The sequence below is a fragment of the Monodelphis domestica genome, chromosome 7, assembly GCF_027887165.1.
Source record: "Monodelphis domestica isolate mMonDom1 chromosome 7, mMonDom1.pri, whole genome shotgun sequence".
Lineage (NCBI taxonomy): Eukaryota > Metazoa > Chordata > Mammalia > Didelphimorphia > Didelphidae > Monodelphis > Monodelphis domestica.
The window spans coordinates 120847907-120868106 of record NC_077233.1 but is presented as its reverse complement, the minus strand read 5'-3'; positions in this window follow the sequence as shown (position 1 = coordinate 120868106).

Sequence of the window (20200 nt, the reverse complement as noted above, 5' to 3'; positions counted from 1 at the left end):
TAATGGACACAAAGACTTGTACAAAAATATTCATAGCTGCGCTCTTTGTGGTGGCCCAAAACTGGAAAACGAGGGGATGCCCATCAATTGGGGAATGGCTGAACAAACTGTGGTATATGTTGGTGATGGAATACTATTGTGCTAAAAGGAATAATAAAGTGGAGAAGTTCCATGGAGACTTGAACAACCTCCAGGAAGTGATGCAGAGCGAGAGGAGCAGAACCAGGAGAACATTGTACACAGAGACTAATACACTGTGGTATAATCGAACGTAATGGACTTCTCCATTAGTGGCGGTGTAATGTCCCTGAACAACTTGCAGGGATCCAGGAGAAAAAAACACCATTCATAAGCAAAGGATAAACTATGGGAGTGGAAACACCGAGAAAAAGCAACTGCCTGAATACAGAGGTTGAGGGGACATGACAGAGGATAGACTCTAAATGAACACTCTAATGCAAATACTATCAACAAAGCAATGGGTTCAAATCAAGAAAACATCTAATGCCCAGTGGACTTACGCGTCGGCTATGGGGGGTGGGGGGGGGGAGGAAAAGAAAATGATCTATGTCTTTAACGAATAATGCTTGGAAATGATCAAATAAAATATATTAAAAAAAAAAAAGACCAGACCTGAATAGACAATTTGATGTCCAAACACAGAACTCAAGAGAATTATATGTTGGTATATGTTGGTGATGGAATACTATTGTGCTAAAAGGTATAATAAAGTGGAGAAGTTCCATGGAGACTGGAACAAACTCCAGGAAGTGATGCAGAGTGAGAGGCGTAGAACCCGGAGACCATCGTACACAGAGACTGATACACTGTGGTACAATTGAACGTAATGGACTTCTCCATTAGTGTCAATGCAGTGCCCCTGAACAATCTACAGGGATTTAAAAAACACTATCCACAAGCAGAGGATAAACTGTGGGAGTAAAAACACCGAGGACAAGCAACTGCTTGACTACAGGGGTGGAGACGATATGGCTGAGGAGAGACTCTAAATGAACACTCTAATGCAGATACCAACAACATGGAAATGGGTTTGAATCAAGAACACATGTGATACCCAGTGGAATCGCCTGTCAGCTATGGTAGAGATGGGGGTGGGGAGAAGAAAAGAAAATGATCTTTGTTTCCAATGAATAATGTTTGGAAATGACCAAATACAATAATGTTTAAAAAAAAGAAGAAATTATCAAATATAACAGAGATCCTTGAACAAGAAAGTAAAATTGAAATTGAAAGAATTCACAGATCACCTCCAGAAAGAAACACTCAAATGACAACTTAAAGGAATATAATAGCTAAATTCAAGTCACCAAGTCAATGGGAAGATATTTCAGGCAGTCAGAAAGAAACCATTCAGATTCTAAGGGATTAAAGGATCACACAGGACCTAGAGGCTTCTACATGAAAGAATCAAAAGGCATGGAATATGATATTAAGGAAGGTAAAAGATTTGGATTTGCAACCCAGAGTCAATAACTCAATAAAACTGAGTATATTCTTTCAGGGGAAAAAGTAGACATTCAATATGATAGAAGATTTCCAAGCATTCCTGATAAGTAAGCCAAACCTAAACAAAAAATTTGAAGTCCAAACACAAGACACAAGAGAAGCACTAAAAGGTAAATAAGAAAGAGAAATTTTAAGGGACTCTTTCAGGTCAAAATATTTATAAGTCTACATGGAAAGAGTATTTCTGTAATTCTCAAAAATTACCCTGAGTAGTAGAGTCAATAGAAGGAATTTATGCAGAAAAAGGGTGGAGAAGTAAGCTTATTATTGATATGATATGATATATGTGTAAATATGATGATATGGAATGATATATATATATTATAGATATACATATAATGAATGATATGTAAAAAATCAAGATGTGCATGTCTGCACTAATTGGAAGGAAGGAATGTTGGAATTATTGAACAGACAAATGAATGAACAAAAGAAGGAAAAGAGAGAAGAAAGGAAATTGCTATTTTCTAGGTATCATGAGTACACAGATTACAAAAATTTCCTAATTTCATCCTCTCAAAAACCCTGTAAGGCAGGTCCTATTTTAATCCTTAATTAAGTAAAATAAGCAGAAAGAATTTAAATAACTTGTCTAGAGTCACACAACTGCTAAATATTTGAGGCCACATTTGAACTTAGTTCTTCCTTACTCCATGTCCAGTGTTATATCTACTGTAATATTAGATGCTTCTAATATATGTGATTTCATTCCCAGGCCCCCCTGCTTCTAAGACAATTGATCTTGTCTTTATGTCATATTATCTTATTCTTGTGATCACTATTTTCTTTTCATTCTTTTTGTTGTCATTTTCCTTCACAGTATATAATTTAGGACCATATTCAGGAATCATAACAGATTTTTGGGAAAACCCTCCATAGAATTGTAATAGAGATATAGCTGGAATTGAGTTTAGAAGTCAGAAATTCCAACTTAGACTGTCTTCAATTTTATAAATGGGCAAATTGAGAGCTATGAGTAGATTACCCTTGGCTAATCATAGATAAGTTTGCTGAACTGTGATTTGAACCTAGATTCTCTGACTCCAAATCCAGTTCCCTTTTTAATTTACTATAACTAATATGGTAAAGTATGTATTTAATAATATAGTATATTTCATGAAATGTTCTGGGTTTTACTCCAAACCCACTTCAGGGGGTGATTTTTTTCTAGTCACAACTCATTGAAGCTATTCTATTAATACAAAATGTGGCTGTTATGCATTATAAGAGACATTGTGAGAATATGTTTCCCTTAAGTATTATGTAATATGTGGAATATTGATGTGTCCTAAGGAACATATGCTCACATGCACTTAAATAAATCACAATATATTTAAATGAACACTACATGTTATCTATATCATATAGAAACCAAGAATGGAATTAGGTTAAATCTCCAGAAATTCATTTCAATTCAAACATTAAGTATGGTTCCAAGGATTGGGCAAGGACCCACAGATACAAAGACTAAAAGGAATAGTCCTTGCCTTCAAGGAGTTTACCTTCTATTGGTTGGTTCACTATTGATCTTTACGATGCTTCTGCTCTTCCTTGCCTAAAAAGTCGTATAAAGCTTTCTTTTTTTTTTAATAAAACAATATCATCTCTCTGTTGTAAACCCTGCCAATCTTATTCTACATCATTCACTGGAATTCTTCCATTAGTAGTTTAGCTCTTATTTCTAAAAATGGGTAGATATCACAAAGCTATTGCCTTTGATAATATCAGACACTAAACTGTATAATGGTAAATTTTTAAACCCACTATATATATGCACATATGTGTGTGTGTGTGTGTGTGTGTGTGTGTGTGTGTATACAACAGAGATTTTTCTCATGGCCTCTGAGCCAAGACATTATCAAAAGTATACATATTGGTAATACATTTATATAGTCAAAGCAGTCACTTGAAAAGTAGAAAATCATTATTATAGATTATTCTGGACAAAAGTCAGCAATCTCTGGAAAAGGTCATATTAAAATAAAACAAAACAAAACAGTATTTATATAGGGAAAACCCCCCTTTCCATAAATTCTGATAAAAATACATTTTTGTGACCAAGTTAAGGAGACAAAATAATAATTACCCTCATTTCTTTAGAGTTAATTTAAGATTTACAGAGCATTCTCCCTAAAGATACCAATGAGATAGTTAGAACTGTATTGATTTAGAATCTTGAACCCTAGAGACTACATTTCCCACAATTCCCTTTACATTTTCCTGTTTGTGCATCTCCTTCAATGAATGGAGGTGGGAGTTTCCATTTTCAGCCCATGCACTGGCTCTCTCTCTCTCTCTCTCTGCTGGAGGCTCTGGCTGGCAAGTAGCAGTGTGAACTAGGCATAGCTGGGCTTTTCTCTGGCATTTAATTTTTCCTTTTTGCTCTGTCTATTTTTAATAAATAGTATTAAAATTATACTTGAAGTATTAAATTATTAATTATAACCTTACAGAACAGAAGATAGTATACTAGTTGTCCATTTCAAGAAACCCAGGGGCCACTAGATGCCTCATTGTATAAAGATCCAGGTCTGGAGATGGGTGGTACTATGTTTGGATTTGGCCTCAAATACTTCCTAGTTTGGGTGAGTCACATAATCCCAACTGCTTAGGGCTTATTGTCTTCTACCTGAGAATCAATACTTAGTATTAATTCTGAGAAATAAGGTTTTTTTGTTTTGTTTTGTTTTTTTTAATAAAATAAAATAAACTGGAGCCCAAAGAGGTTAACAAACATTGATGAGAAAAAATTGTTCCATATATAGATCAGGGTTCTAGGCATTGAAAAAAAAGGAAAGATTAGAATTCATATAGCCTATGCATTGAAGAAACAAAGAGCATATAGTACTCCTTAATGGATACTTAAGAGGATTAAAAATATATATATGCTGTTTTGATTTGAAAGAAAATGTTTTTTGTTTGCTATAGATATCACAATAGGCTTTAAGAAGGAGATATCATATTTAGGTTAGGTTTTAAAGAATCATGGTCCTTGATGCATTGATTGATTATTGTACTAAACATACTAAATTTAATTATAAACTAATTAGTGGGGACATATAGGATATAGGGGAGAAAGATATGAAATGAATGCAGAAAATGACACTGTGGATAGACTTGAATGCCTGGTAGAGGAGTTTTAACTTCAATCTATGGGCAACAGGGAATCATTAATGATTTTTGAGTTGAGCAATAATGTGATCTACAATACCCAAATTTCCAATACTTCAAAACTCCCTCCCCTGGTCAATACTTCTTTATAAGTTTTGCCTTTCCACATTTAAAATTTAAGCTCCTTGAGGAAAGAATATTTTATAATATTTGTGTTCCTCACATATAATTGTATCTAGCACATAGCAATCACTTAATACTTACTTTCTTATCTATCCTTAAATTCAATTATTGTTTCAGTAATTCCATTAGATATGTAATCTCATTAATATGCATGTTGCCCCTATCATGTAAATTAAAATCCATCCATATTGGAAGTCCTAATCAAATATTGTCTAGACCATTGGGTAAAACCTCCAGAGGGTATCTATCCAAAATCATCAAATTCTCTTTAAATTGTGGAGCTAGCAATGAATTATACAGTTGATGTTACCCATCCCTTGATTTTGCTACAAGGGCCTATCATTTTTCATGAACATACATTTATCTGATAACATCCTTCATGCAATTTCTTATGAGTAGTTGCTCATTTGTAATGTTGTGTGATCTTCTCACAACTACTGTAACCTAGTATTCATTTATGTTATGTGATTCTCAATTTCAATAATTTGAAAACTGGCATTCCAGGACATGAAATCATACAGTATCACTAAAAGAACAATGACTTTAAAAATACGCCTATTTACTTTGGGGAGAAGCTTGTGGTTTTTGAGGAACTATGCAATTTTCCAGAGGAAATCCAATACACTCTTTATCTCCTATGTAATTATAAGCCCTAGTCATTGTCCATTTGCCAAAGATGATAGAAGACTGAGAGAGGGAATGGGAAGAAGAAGATACTTAAGAAAAACATTTTAAAAAATCATTAAGGTAATAGTGGAGACAAGTTACTCAGCATTCAGGATTCATTTCCCCTTAATTAAAATAAAGATAATGATCCTAATAGTACCTACTTCATAGAGTTGTTGTGAGATTCAAATGATGCCATATATCGAAGATATATTCACTGCCTAAGGCATTCTATCCATAATTATTATTATTACTTAATAGTACAACATTAATGACAAGGATATCTTTGTTACAGTTTGAAAAATATATGTAGAGGTTATGTCTAGGTATCTAAATCCCACAATACTTTTTTACCAAGACGGAGCTTCCCTTATTTGATTATATTTGCCAGATTATATCCCTCAAGAGGCTATTCATGAAACTGCAACATAGTAATATAACCCATTTCAGTTTATAATTATAGATGGGATTCTCAGTGCAAGTGGATTAAAATGGCTATTGAACTCTCATGATTCATGTTCACAGGCACACAGAAATAATGGTAGAGATTGCAGAAAGAAACAAAATGGCAGCTGCACTGAGACTACACTGGGGCTATGAATATACATAGATAGGAATAGAGGTAGAAGGCACGTGGTAATCTGAGTTATAGGTAGCATCTGGCCTAGATAACTTGAATTTTCAATTCCTAAGAGTACCAAGAGCACTACCTGTCATGTTGAGACTGAAAGTAAATGGGCTAAGTATCCCTTTATTCAACTACTGGTCTCTAATACACTTTCCTGAATGAACTGAGTTTCTCCTACTATGTTAGGATATAGGGAAGGCCTGAATAGAGGGTTGACAAATTCTTTCATGAAGATGCAAAGGAGGAGACAGTTTCAAATCATGGGTACTGAGCAAGTTTGTTCTCAAATTTGATTTCTTCATAATTATCTGTCATTTTATTTTAATTAAGTTTTCTTAGTTCTGATTTCACTGGCCACATGGTTTGGGCTGGCCTATGGGGCTCAAAGCTATGTATTTGAATAGATGAATAAAATTAGTACATCAAAAACTGAGGAGTTATAATTATTAGAGCACTGTTCTAGACTTTGAGGGGTCTGTACTGAAATCCCATTATATGTATGAACTGCATGTCTTATAGAATTGATGAAAATAATTGTAGAACTCTTCTCTTCATGCGGACTTGTTTCTCTACTACCTGAAAAAAATACTAATACATGCATTTCATTTTTCACAATAATCTGAGGATAACAGAGGGGTCTCTACATTCCACACTAATACTATATTACTGTTAATTGCAGTTTTCCTGGTTAAATAATGGTCACACAAAATTAAGCTAAGAAACTACAAGGCTTTTCAATTCACTTTTTAAATTTCTTTCTTTGTTTTATTGCTTTCCTTTATTTGACTAAATATATGACTTTGGGAAAAATGTTTACTGAATAGTAACATGTTGAAAATTGCAAAAGAAAAATCAATAGAAAGGAAATGAAGTGATCTTCACCTTAATACTGAGGAAATGCCTCAAACCAGTAGACATAAGAATGTTTTCTCATTGCCTGATGAAAAACAACAACAGCATCATATAAACCCTATAATTCCAGAGCTGCTAAACCAAAAAGAGAATTAGAGAATATGAAGAAATATGGCATGAACTTTCAGATAGGTTTTGTGTATTCAACTGCAAAGTAGGGAGAAAAAATGCAGGGGCACGTTTTCAAGTTTCAGGATGTAAGAGTCTTTTTCACTTTCCAGCTCAGAAATATGATGTTAAAAGGAGAGGAAAGCAGTACATAATATGACTTCTCTTCTATTGTCTGAATCACTTTGAAATTGCCCACAGAAAGCAAACAAACATAACTCCCAGAAAAATGGATCAACAAAGAGTACCCAAACAAAGAATTGTACCAGCTTTGCCAGAAAGATATATTATTTTGGTATACAGTTTTCTTGAGGAGAAAAAGTGCACCTCATCTCTGTACCAAAGCCAAGACTATTATAAATAGTCTGGAACATTAATGTATGCAATAGGTATTTAAGTATTCAGTTGATGGTCATGACATAAATTTTTAAAACATGAAGTAAGTAAATGCCATATTTGTTTTAATAGTGGCCAGATTTTCCATAAGAAGAAAGAAATTAATTAATTACACTATGCTACATTCAATCAATTTTAAGGATCTTAACCTAATAGATAAAAAGTACAATTGTCCCCTCTCCCTAATTTTTCCTATCATAATTTACTGCTTATTTCATTCTGTAGTAGACACTGTTGGTCTTCTTCTTTATTCCCCCTATATAGAGTATTCTAGCTCCTATTTAGGGACTTTTGTACCCCAGTCATATTTTTTTTCTCCTCACCTCCACCTTTTTGAATCATTAGCTGATTTTAATGTCTAGCTCATGTGCTAACTCTGACATGAAACCTTTCCATTTTACTTTGCATTTACTTATGTTTGCCTTAGTTGAATCCTGACTTAATTTACGTGAGTAAAGGAATTCCCAAGTTTTTGTCTTTGGATTCCTGACATTCATCACAGTTTTCTACTCTATAGTATGCATTTATTGAATACTTTGTGATACTAGCTGCATTTGTTGGCATATTACCATTAGAAAAAATATATATTCTCTTATTCTGGAATGCACAAATAGAATTTTCAGATGAATATTAGGATGGATAGGAATAGTGGCATAAATTATATATATATATATATATTTACATATATTTATATATACATATTTAAGTTAGAAAATCTTTAATAAAAAATTAGATTTGTCTGCCTACATAACACTCAACAGTGATTGACCCAGCAAAATAATCAACATATTCTTATATTTTACTTTTATTTCACAATGTACATATAATTTGAAACTGTTCAGATAATTTAATTCAATTTAATCAACATATGCATTACTATATTTACTGATTTGTCTTCATCTGTGTTCCAAAACCAACACACACACAAACAAAAAAATCAAGGCAATTTATAGACAGTTTAATTTATATCATTGGAACTTTTTGGCTATGTTAGGCTCTGCTGACAAAATATACAAATTGCAGAATCTGGAACTACCTCACAGAGCCAAAAATTGCTGCTTCATCACCTGCCCTGTATAACTCCACATTGTAAATGATAGTGATTCACCTGAATGGCAGAAGTACAAAGATAGAGGAAGAAGTCACCACTATGCCAAAAGTAAAAGAGAGGGTATTCATGGAGCAGAAATATGACAGAGATAAATGTAATCATCCTAGTGCTTTGTAAACAATTACAAATCAATCTTGTTTGTGGTTTGATGCATACAATACTCTTAATAAGAAAATGTTGTAAAAATCAGGGGAGAAATTTGAGGCAATCTTCTCCATAACAATGACCAAAATAATCTCTCTTAAATGTGAATAATCTGGTCATAAAAACAGAGAAATGAATTTAGGGTAATATCTGAGCATTGTCATAAAGGTAGGTGGCATGTACTTTCATTAATAAGTATGATGTTGAGTTAGAGTTTCCAGTGAATGTAGATGGAGGGAGGAAAGGGGAGAGAGAATGAAAGTGAGAGAGACAGAGAGAGACAGAGACAGAGAGAGAAAGAGAGACAGACAGAGACAGACAGAGTGGGGGAGAGAGGGATGGAATGAGAGAGAGAGAGAATGAGAGTTGTGGGCCACATTGTGAATTAGATATTTTATGTTCAATACTTTGTTTTTTCAGTCTCTATTTTCCCTTTTATAACCTTTCTATCTCATTCTGACAAATTTATAACATTCTCATGTTGATCTCTGTACACTCAGATTTCCTTAAGTACTACCCTTCTAAGATGTTTATTGACTTCCTCTAACCATCCAAGCATATAATTCTTATTTTACTTACTCAGGGCAATGCTGAGTGACTGATTAACTAATGTCATCAACTATTTGGAGTTGGTTTGGATTCACATTTGTAATCTGACAGCAGACTTTCACTATTATGACACCTCTACCTCCACAACATCCATCTCCCCCCAAAAAAGGAAAGGATGAGTAATTTGGGAAATGCAGTCAATTAAAAAAAAAAAGCAGGCAGAGACAACATTTCTAATATCTATCAAGTCACATCATGTTGGTTGCTGCCTGGGTGACCTCTGAATAAAAAAAAAAATCAGTCAGCATTTATTAAATACCTACTACCTGCCATCACTAAGTACTGTGAAGATTAAATTAACTCTCCCCTGCCCATTTTTAGATTTATTCAACAAAAGCATATACGCCCCATTCACACTTGAGAGGTGACGGTCTGTTGTCTCATGTGTGCAATAGTAATTGATGAATCAGAATTGACTGACTGCTCTCCCTTGGCAATCTTAAGCAAAAGCTTTAATTGTAATTGGTATATGTAAAATGAAGGAAGTCACAGGAAGTGACAAAAAGAAATAGTCTTTAAAATGTCAACAACTTCCTATGAGGGGGTCTTCTTTCTTGGGTCTTTGATTTGAATTTGGAGGAGCTCAGGCTTGAGATCTCAGACTGTGTTCCTTTGGACTGACACATGGTGAGTGAAAGGCTAACTCCCTTTCTTTGGATTTTCTGAAAGGACTAGCCTCAGGAGAGACTTACCCTCTTCAGAGAGGGTCCCTGAATCCCCAGGTCCTTGGCTCAAGGCAAAGGCCCCTCCAGGTAAGGACTAATTAGCCCTGCCTGGGTTGAGCCAGGGCCAGAGTAAAATACTTAGTGTGTAAGCTAGATATTTACCCTATCCTCTCTCTGATTTTCTTACTTTCACTCTTTCTATATTTTATAAATAAATTGTTAAAATAAATCTCTTTTAAGTTAATAAAATTCTTGGTGACCCTATTCTTAAATAATCCAGTTCAACCTTTTATAAAAACCCCTCACATTTCTACCCCTTACAATACAGGGATTATAAATACAAAACTGAATATAGCACCCAAATTTCTAATGGAGAAACTAGGAAAATTGAAGGAAGAAATAGACAGTAAAACAATATTAGTGGGAGATATGAACCAAACATTATCAAATTTAGATAAATCAAATCAAAAAATAAATAAGAAAGAGGTAAAGGAAGTGAATGAAATCTTAGAAAAATTAGAGTTAATAGACATATGGAGAAAAATAAATAGGGACAAAAAGGAATACACCTTCTTCTCAGCACCACATGGCACATTCACAAAGAATGACCATACACTAGGTCACAGAAACATGGCATACAAATGCAGAAAAGCAGAAATAATAAATGCAGCCTTTTCAGATCACAAGTCAATAAAAAAAATGATCAGTAACAGTACATGGAAAAACCAAATAAAAAATTAATTGGAAACAAATACAAAACTGAAACAATAGTTGCTGTTCTCTAGTTACTTACATTCTATCAAAATACAGAACTTGGATGACTGGAACTTTGTGCAACTCAGCTTCACTTAAATATATTTTATACTCTATTCAAAATATCACTCCATATTGTCATTGGATCTGTTAGCGATAAAAGAGTGGTTGCATTAAACTGTGACCACGAAAATGTGTAAATGGCCAAACTGTAAGGTTTTGGCCACACTGTTAAAGATAATTTTTAGTGTCTTGATTTTATATTAAAAATAAAGTGGGCACCATGGGAAAAATTTCCAAATATGAAATACCCAAGTCAGCTGGATTTATGGAGATTTTAATTAATAGAAATTAAGAAATTAAGAAAAGGGGAGAGACAGAGTAAGAAGAAATAATGAGAAAAGGGCTAGGCCAGCCTAGGCTTAAGAGAGAGATCAGTCAGTCTTTAATCACTCACCACAAGATCTTTCCAAGCAAAACTCTAGTGTTCAGTGACACTTTCCAGTATAGCTCAGGAAGCTGAACTAAGTTTAGCCACAGAGAGAGAGCCCAGCCTCCAATTCAGCTTTGACAAGCTGAACCCCTTAGAAGACTTTCTGATCTCCTTTTAAAGAGAATTTTCTCCTATGTCACCTCCCCTAAGTTCTCACATCTACCAATCACAGTAGACGTTTTCACAGGACTGACCATTCTAATTCACATCTTCTTTAGTTCTCAACTTCTCTGAGTAGACTAAAACTTCTGAGTAAGTTCACACCTCTTTGCCCTTTGCAAGTTTGCAAGTTGCCTGACCTTTTAGTGATTAATTTGACCTTCATAAGTACATAGCACTTTTTTGTATTAGATCTAAAAATAGACCTAACTTAGAGTTTTTGCCTCACTATAAATATGGGTTAAGTACTTTTTCATTGTTCAGTAAGGAGTTCACAACTTTATCTTCCCCTAAAATATGCTTAAGTATGGGTGAAGTAATGTTAGAGTTCTCACATTCCTGATCAAGTACCTTCATTGTTTAAAATGGGGAATGGTCTTAACCAAATGTTCTAAGGTAGAGTCTAAGAATTTTTAACATTCACAAGCCTGAGAAATTTTAAGATTCACAGATCTCTTTGAGAAGAAGGACAAACAAAAACTCCACTGGGTGAATAATACATTTTTTAACATTTATTATTCCCATTTCACAGATGAGGAATTAAGACTTAGAGTTGAAATAATTTGTTCATTGTCATATGTTCAGTATATGTGAAATTTTAGATGGGAACCCATATCAAACCCAGCATTCTTTGAATTATGTCATTGGTTAGTTTTTGATGTAATAAAAAGGTAATTTAAGATAAAAAATAATATCACAGCCTGAACACTGATGTCAGCATCTGGGTGAAAAATCTCCAGTTCAGCTTTCTATTTAACTTTTTGTCTCTCTCACTCTCTCTCTGTCAATAGGAATATGTTTATACATGATATGTTACAAACAGGCACACACACATTTTGTTGTTGTCAAATCATTTTTTATTGAATTAATTTTTAATTACATATAGAAGAAAATTTCACAATTGTTTTCTGACATCTTACAATTCAGATTACTTCCCACCCTCTATCATACCCCTCCCCAAGGTAGTTAATAGACTGATATAGGTTCTATCATTGCTTTCATGCAATATGTATTTCTATATTCCTTATGTTGTGATTGATGATACGTGTCATATATACAAAATAAAAAAAAAACTCATGAAATAAGGTGAAAGATCATATTTTTTGATCAGCAATCAGAATCCAATTCCTTCTTTGGATGTGACTAGCATTTATGGTTTTTATCATGAATTTCTTGGGGTTATCTTGGAAGTTTATTTTGCTAATAATAGTTTAGCCCTTCATAGTTAATAATCATCCAATATTTCTCTTACTGTATATACTGTTCACCTAGCTTTTCTTACTTCATTTTGCATCAGTTCATATAAGTCTTTCCAGGCTTTTCTGAACTCATTGTATTCATCATTTTGTAAAGCACAATAGCTTTCCATTGCAATCATATATTCTAACTTATTGAGCCATTCAGAAACTAATGGACACCCCCTCAGTTTCCAATTCTTTGCTACCACAAAAAGAGCTCCTGAAAATAATTTTGTAAACAGAGGTCCTTTCTCCCTATCTCTGATATTGCCATCTTGTTTTATTCCTGTTTATCTTTTCTTTTCTCTTCTTTAAGGCTTTCCTTCTTCACAAATGATTTTGCTTACCTATCTCCCCGAGTTCCCCTTTCTTTTTTTCTGTTCTCCTCGTCTTTTTTGATTCTTTGTTTATTTTCTTCTTACTTCCTTACTGTATGAGATAGATTTCTATAACTTTTTGAATGTGGGTGTTATTCCCATTTCATGCCCATTCTGATGAGAATAAGGTTCAAGCATTGCCCACTACCCCCTTCATCTTCCATTCTACTGTGTTGAGTTTTTCATGTGTAAATTACCTCCTAATATATCCCATCCCATTTTATTCAATTTGCTCTTTCATCTCTTCTATATATGTTCCCATTAATTTCCCTAATATTGATAAAGTTCTTAATTCTCTTTGGTATTTAACCATCCTAAGTTCTTTATTGATTTTAGGAACTTCAAGTATCATTGCTATCTCAAGTATATTAGTAATCACCTTGCTAGTAATGCAATCTGTTTAACACTATTGTTTCCTTTAATTACCTTAAAGTATCTTACTTATCTTAAATATTTCTTGTACTGTATCCTTTTTTTTAAACCTTTACTTTCCATCTTAGAATCAATACTAAGAATTGGGAATGGGCGTTAAGTGATTTACCCAGGATCACACACTAAGTCAGGTTTCTTTAGTCAGGTCAAGTATCTTTAGTATTCTACTTACCATTTTTCTCATGCAAGAAATGTAATCAATTTTACTACATTGTTTCCCCTTATTGCTTTAAGTATATTAAATACTTTAGGTATCTCTCAAACTATAGAAATCTTTAGTATACTAGTTATTGCTTTCCTAAGCAAGGTTATGATTAATTTAAGCCCACTGATTTCCTTGAGTTTTTTTTTTTTCTGTTTACCTTTTAGGATTCTTTTGAGTATCAAATGGATTATTTAATTTTCTTTTTAGCTCTGGCCATTTTGTCTAGAATGCTTGGGAATCTTCTATTTCATTAAATGTCTATTTCTTTCCCTGGAATAGTATGCTTAATTTCATTGGGTAGGTGATTTGAATTTGTAGGTCTAAATCCTTTGCCTTGTGGATTTTCATATTCCATGCCTTCTGATCCTGTAATACAGAAAATGTTAGGTTCTATGTAATCCTAACTGTGGTTCCACAATATTTGATTTTTTCTGGCTGATTTTAGTATTTTTTCCTTTACTTGGGATATCTGGAATTTAGCTATAATAATGGTCCTTGGATTTTATATAGTATTGGATTATATATATTGGATTATATATAATAATGGTCCTTGGGATTTCTTTTAGGAGGTGATTTGTGGATTCTTTCAATTCCTATTTTTCCCTCTTCTTCAAGAACATCAGGACAGTTTCACTCATAATTTCTTATAATGTGATGTGCAGGTTCTTTCTTTCATCATGGGTTTCAGGAAATCAATTGATTCTCAGATTATGTCTCTCAGATCTATTTTCTAGATCAGTTGTTTTCTAGGAATATATTTCAAATTTTCTTCTATTTTTTTTTTTACTGTTTTCTGCTGTCTCATGAAGTTGTTATGTTCCATTTGTCTGATTCTAATATTTAGGAAACCATTTTGTTCTTTGAGTTTTTATACTTCCTTTCCTAAGGAGTTATTTCCCTATTTGAGATGTTTATTTTCTTTTTTAGAGAACTATTTTCTTCAGTAAATCTTTGTTCTAAGCTGTTGATTTATTATATGATTTTCTTTTTTCTAACTTTTCTTCTATTTCTTATTATATACTTTTCTATCTTTTTTGGGAGGAGCTATTCTAGGGTTTCCTTTTTGAGTGTGACATCCTTTCACATTTTCCTTTGAGGTTTCATACATTTTTATTTTTGTATTGCTGTTCTCTTCTGAGATTGTGTTTTGGTCATCTCCCTTGTAAAATATATATATATATATATATATATATATATATATATATATATATATATATATATATATATAGATATATATATATAGATATATATAGATATACATATATAGATAGATAGATAGATAGATAGATAGATAGATAGATAGATAGATACATTTCACTCTAGAATTAAGCTTTTTCTAATTTTTCTCATTTTGAGTTAATTTTTTCTTGATTTTGTCTTTATGCTAAAGCTGTATAATTGAAAATCTGTTACCCTAAAAAAGAACTACCACTCACTTCCTGTTATTATGTACTTCCTGTAGACAGAGGATAAAGGGAGTGGGTGTTGAGGTGCTTCCTCCTTTTTGGCATGATGTAGGAGCCCAGCATTGATGGTGGTGAGTGGGGACTTGAAAATGGTTAACAAGCCATGGAGACATGGTTTTTATTTTATATCCTCTGTATTCAATGATTTCTAATGATCATTTAATAAACCTCATAAAATATAATATTTTTATTATTTGAAATCAAATTTTAAATTTATATCTGGTGACCAGAAGGGATGAGAAAAAAACTCTCAATTTTTTAAAGATAGCCTGGATAATTTTTTAAGCCACATTTCTCCCACCAAGGCTTTTCATCCACCACACCCACCTACCCTCGCAAACTGCGAAAGAACTCTAACTCTCTTTGGACTTGCTGCTTTTTTCTTTTCCTACTTTTTGCCCAGTTGCTTGCTCTCCCTACTGACCATGCTATTTTTAGCCAGGGGAATCTTGGTGAAGAAGAGATAAGCCGCTTCTCTCTCCTAACTGCTTGAGTCCATATTCTTCAGTTTCTCACTACTGACTCTGGCATTGCTGATACTGCCTCCTCCAGCCCCCAATGGTGATAACTCATCAGCCCAGCCCCAATTCCAGGAACCCCAGCAACACTACTCCTGGTCTCCAGTCCCCAAGCCATATCGCTCATCCAACTTCAGTCCCAGCCTCAGGTCCCAGGCTGCTGGTAGCTGCCACTGTATCTTTGGAATCTCAAACCAACTGGTAAAAAATGGAGTTATTTACTTAGGCAACAGTTAGCCTCAACATGGCAGGGGAACTCAGGGGCAGACAGGGAGAAGGAAATTACTCTCTCAAACAGGAAGTTGATTATAAGCATGGCTTACTCTGTGAAAGAGCAGTGAATTACCTATTTCTAACAGCTTCCAGTTTTAGGATGTTTTTTCATGAGTGCACTGATCCTGTCACTTATCTTGCTTGAGATTCATGGGATAAATTCATCTCCCTGCAACTCTTTGCCATTCTGACTTGCCCAATTTCTAATATTCATTCAGCTTGAGATTCTTCAAACCCATGTTCTCCCTCACAATGGGAAATTCCACAGTTCTGACAAAAAGAATCTAAAAGGATAGAGAAGGGAACTTTAAAGAGACTGGAGATGAAAATTTTAAGCCTCTTCAGACTCCATTGTTTTATGGAAGTTTCTGTATTTTTTATTGCATTTTTATGATTCTCTGTTTTAAGATTTATTTTGTTGTTTTAAGTTCATATATTAATGCATTCAATACTATTCTGTTATACTGAATCAGTTTAATCTACTGTATTTAAACTATTTGTTATATTCTGTTACATTTCCCATATAACTAGAGTGAACAAAATATTGTAAAGCCCATAAACAGCTTTTTCTTCCATTTTGTATTTGTTAAGTGTCACATAGATGATGAATGAACTCAACCTGGCTAACACTATTTAGAGAATTTAGTGAGCTAAGAATTTAAATGGTAATTCTAAGGGGTCTTGAGAAATAATTTTAATTAACTAGTGGCTTCTGAATGGATGATTTTAAAAAATATTTATGTTATGAAGAATGTTGTATTAAAGGTAGAGAAACAAAGACATGTTCTGGCCAAGGAGTTTTTATAAAGCAGGAAGTCAAAATGAGCTCCTGCAGAATTCTTCAGTTTAATTTACTTCCACCAGAACAATCTAGATTTCTTGGTGATATTCTAGACCCAAATAAGTTTGACTTTGTTTAAAATTTTTTTGTCAAGATTGAAAGATTTGCTACATCTATAAAAATTGTGACAAATATCCTTCAGATCATAGTAATTTAGTAATACAGCAATTTATATGAAATATGATATTAGTTTTGTTTGCTATTGTAATTAATTGTTATTGTGAATTTGGGGAACTTTAGTACTCCTTTGAATGTACATTATTTACTATATTACTGTTTTATTCTGAAAATCATTAGTACTTACACAGTGGTTAAGTTAAAAAGGAAATGGATCTCATATATTTTGGTGAGAATATTTTTCTTTAATTTGTTTTATTTTGAAGTAATAATAAGTTTAAAATATCTTTGCTATAATGTCAACGCATACCCAAAAAGCTTTAGACTATAAAAAGGATGCCATTGATTGTTTAAAAAAAATTTAATGGGACTTTGCTTAATGCTTCTGTCTGATTCCAGGAGAAGAGAATACAAAGAGTCATTGCACAGTGCAAAACAAGCACAAAGCTAAACTGCATATACAAATTGAATGCGCAGTCAAAGAGACCAATCACTACCAATGAGAATGATGAAATTTTGAGCCAAGAAAAGAGGACTTGAACTTGTTTGGGGTTCAAGGTTGTGGCCGTTTAACATGTGTTAAAGGCAGGTCTTTCTTGTTCCACATTCTACCAAGTATCTCAAATTCAGCTCCTACCTAACTCCTATAATCTAATCCCTATTCTGTCTTTCATAGTGTGGCAACTTTCTGTAGTCTTGGCAGCAAATGAGTAAGTGAAATATTACTGCATTTTGTCATACAGACATATGGGAATTACTTTAATTGAATCCTAATACAAGGGCCTGTTAGAAATTTATTAAATTGGGTGCTGGTTTATTTTCCTTTACTGAATTTTTTTACGCATAAGAATTTAATAGTCTATATTTCATCCAGAAGTTATTTTTTTCTTTTTATTTGGATTTTTTTTGATGTTTTAGATTTCTCTTGCCAATTGTGATTCATATACTTCATAACTCAGCCATGCATCCCTAAGTGATCCCTATGTTTTTCAATCACCCTCTTTAGGGGTTATATATATTATGATTATTTTAAATTGCAAAGTTTAAATTCTTTTTGAGAGTAATTTTAGGCTAGGAAACATGCTACCTCTCTGAATCCAGAAAATAACCTGTTTGGAGAAGGCACCCTGAAGATGCCTACATAGACAACATGCTGCACCAGAAGACCCAGAGTGAACTTTGGGATGTGCTGACTTGAACTGTGTGGGGTTGAATGCATTTGTTTTGTATGTATACTCTTATGCCAAAGGAGACTGTCCCCTAAATGGCTTTTTGTCAATGTACCTAATAATTATTGGTTTTGTTCTTTTTTCCTCTTATCCTCAAATTATTGTAATTCCAAAGTTGGTATGTTTATAACATCCATTGGAAAGACTAGTCTTCCTTGGCTCTCAGTGGGGGATGTATAAGTGAAAATCTTTTACCCTAAAAGGGAACTATATATCCTGAGAGCCCACTGACTTCCTGTCATTTCATACTTCCTGCAGACAGAGGATAAAGGGAATGGGCGTTGAAGCTCTTCCTCGTTTTTGGCATGATGAGGAACTAGAACTCTGAAAAGGTGGCTTGGTTGCTCTTCTATATGGAGGTTTACAGCTGTTTACTTCAACCAGTTGGATTTTGGTTATTCCCAATCCCTCCAAGACTGGGTCTCATGGGGCTGGGTTTCTCTCATTGCTGCCTGGGATGAGTTATATACGTAAGCTTTCCTCCTATTGCTGCTTATTCTGTATTGCATGGGTTTTAACTCTTACCTTGCGGATGCTAGACCAAGTTGACTGTACTCCTCCTGCCTCTTGTGTTATAGTTTATCTGAGTCCTGATGAATCTTGTTCAGTGTGCCTTTCTCATACGCAATGAAAGTAGTCCTTCTGATATCTCTTAAATGCTTCACCTTGTCTTCTGTTGCTTCTTACAAGTCATTATTTGTTTTGAGAATCTATATTCTTCAGTAGTCGTTTGGAGGGTGGTTAGTGGGCTTCTTTACTATTTTGACCTGATCTACAGCTCAGGTGGCTGCTGCCCTGCTGCTGCTGCAGCCACTATGATGGCTGTCACTGCCAATCAGGTATAAACTTTCATACTGTTCAGGTGTTTTTCAACTGTGCCCAACTCTTTGTTACCCCATTTAGGGTTGTCTTGCCAAGGATACTACAGTAATTTGCCATTTTCTTCTCCAGCTCATTTTACAAATAAGGAAATGATCAAGAACAGTTTAATAATTTATCTGGGGTCACATATCTAGTAAGTGTTTGAGGCCTAATTTGAACTCAGAAGTATGAGTCTTCCTATTTCTTGGTATTGTATGAGAGGAAAGACCAGAAGCAATGAAAATGTTGAATTTTGAAAAAAATTATCTCAGAAGAAGAGCAGATGGAACCCCAGATGACATTGGGGGATGGTATGGAATTCTCCAGCCAGGTTCAGTGGGCAGTTGGCGAAAAACCAGGACTTCTTGTCTTGGGCTCCTTGAGCTGAGAAGAATTACCCTTGGCTGTGAAGATACAAAGATAATCTCTCAATCCTTTTACCTGAGCAGCAGAAGATCTTATGTCTCAACTGGTGAAAGTCTTTAGGATAAAGACTCCTTTTTCTCTTAGGGAAACCCAGAGCTTATTTCTAAAGAAGATTGCCTGGATCAAACCCTCAAGATCTGTATAGGGAAAATAGTTAGGGATTTCCTTTTCCCTTTGTCCTTCATTAAACTTCAACCCTTTATACCTAAATAAAATAGAAATCTTGATTTTAATAGAAATTTGAATTAGATTCAAATGTTTAGGGGGAAACTTAAAATATCATTTCAAAAAGGAGGCTGAGGAAAAATCTAACCCTTTTAGTCTTGTCAGAACTGACTCCATTTTATCAACATCTCAACATGGGGAAAGGGGAGGAAGAAATGAAATTTCACCTTATATTGATTCCCCAATTAGCTGAACTTTCATTTCTCCTTAAAGTCCCCCACTAATACATTACCAGCCCTCTATCCACTCTCAACCTAAGTGCCCCCCATAAGTACATGTTTACATGTATATTTACATAATGTGCATAGATGGAAAGTTTTACTCTATAGCTAAATAATAGTCTGATTGAAGTGATTTTAATATAAAACAGTAATAATTCAAAATGAGGACATTTTAAGGAAAAAAAAAACCCTCACAAATCAGTCTTTCTTAGCTGTCTAGTCAGATCTCCTTTATAAAGAGGAAACCACAATTGAAACTGAATTATACAGATAAAAAAGATTCTGTATTCTCAAAAAAAAAAAACC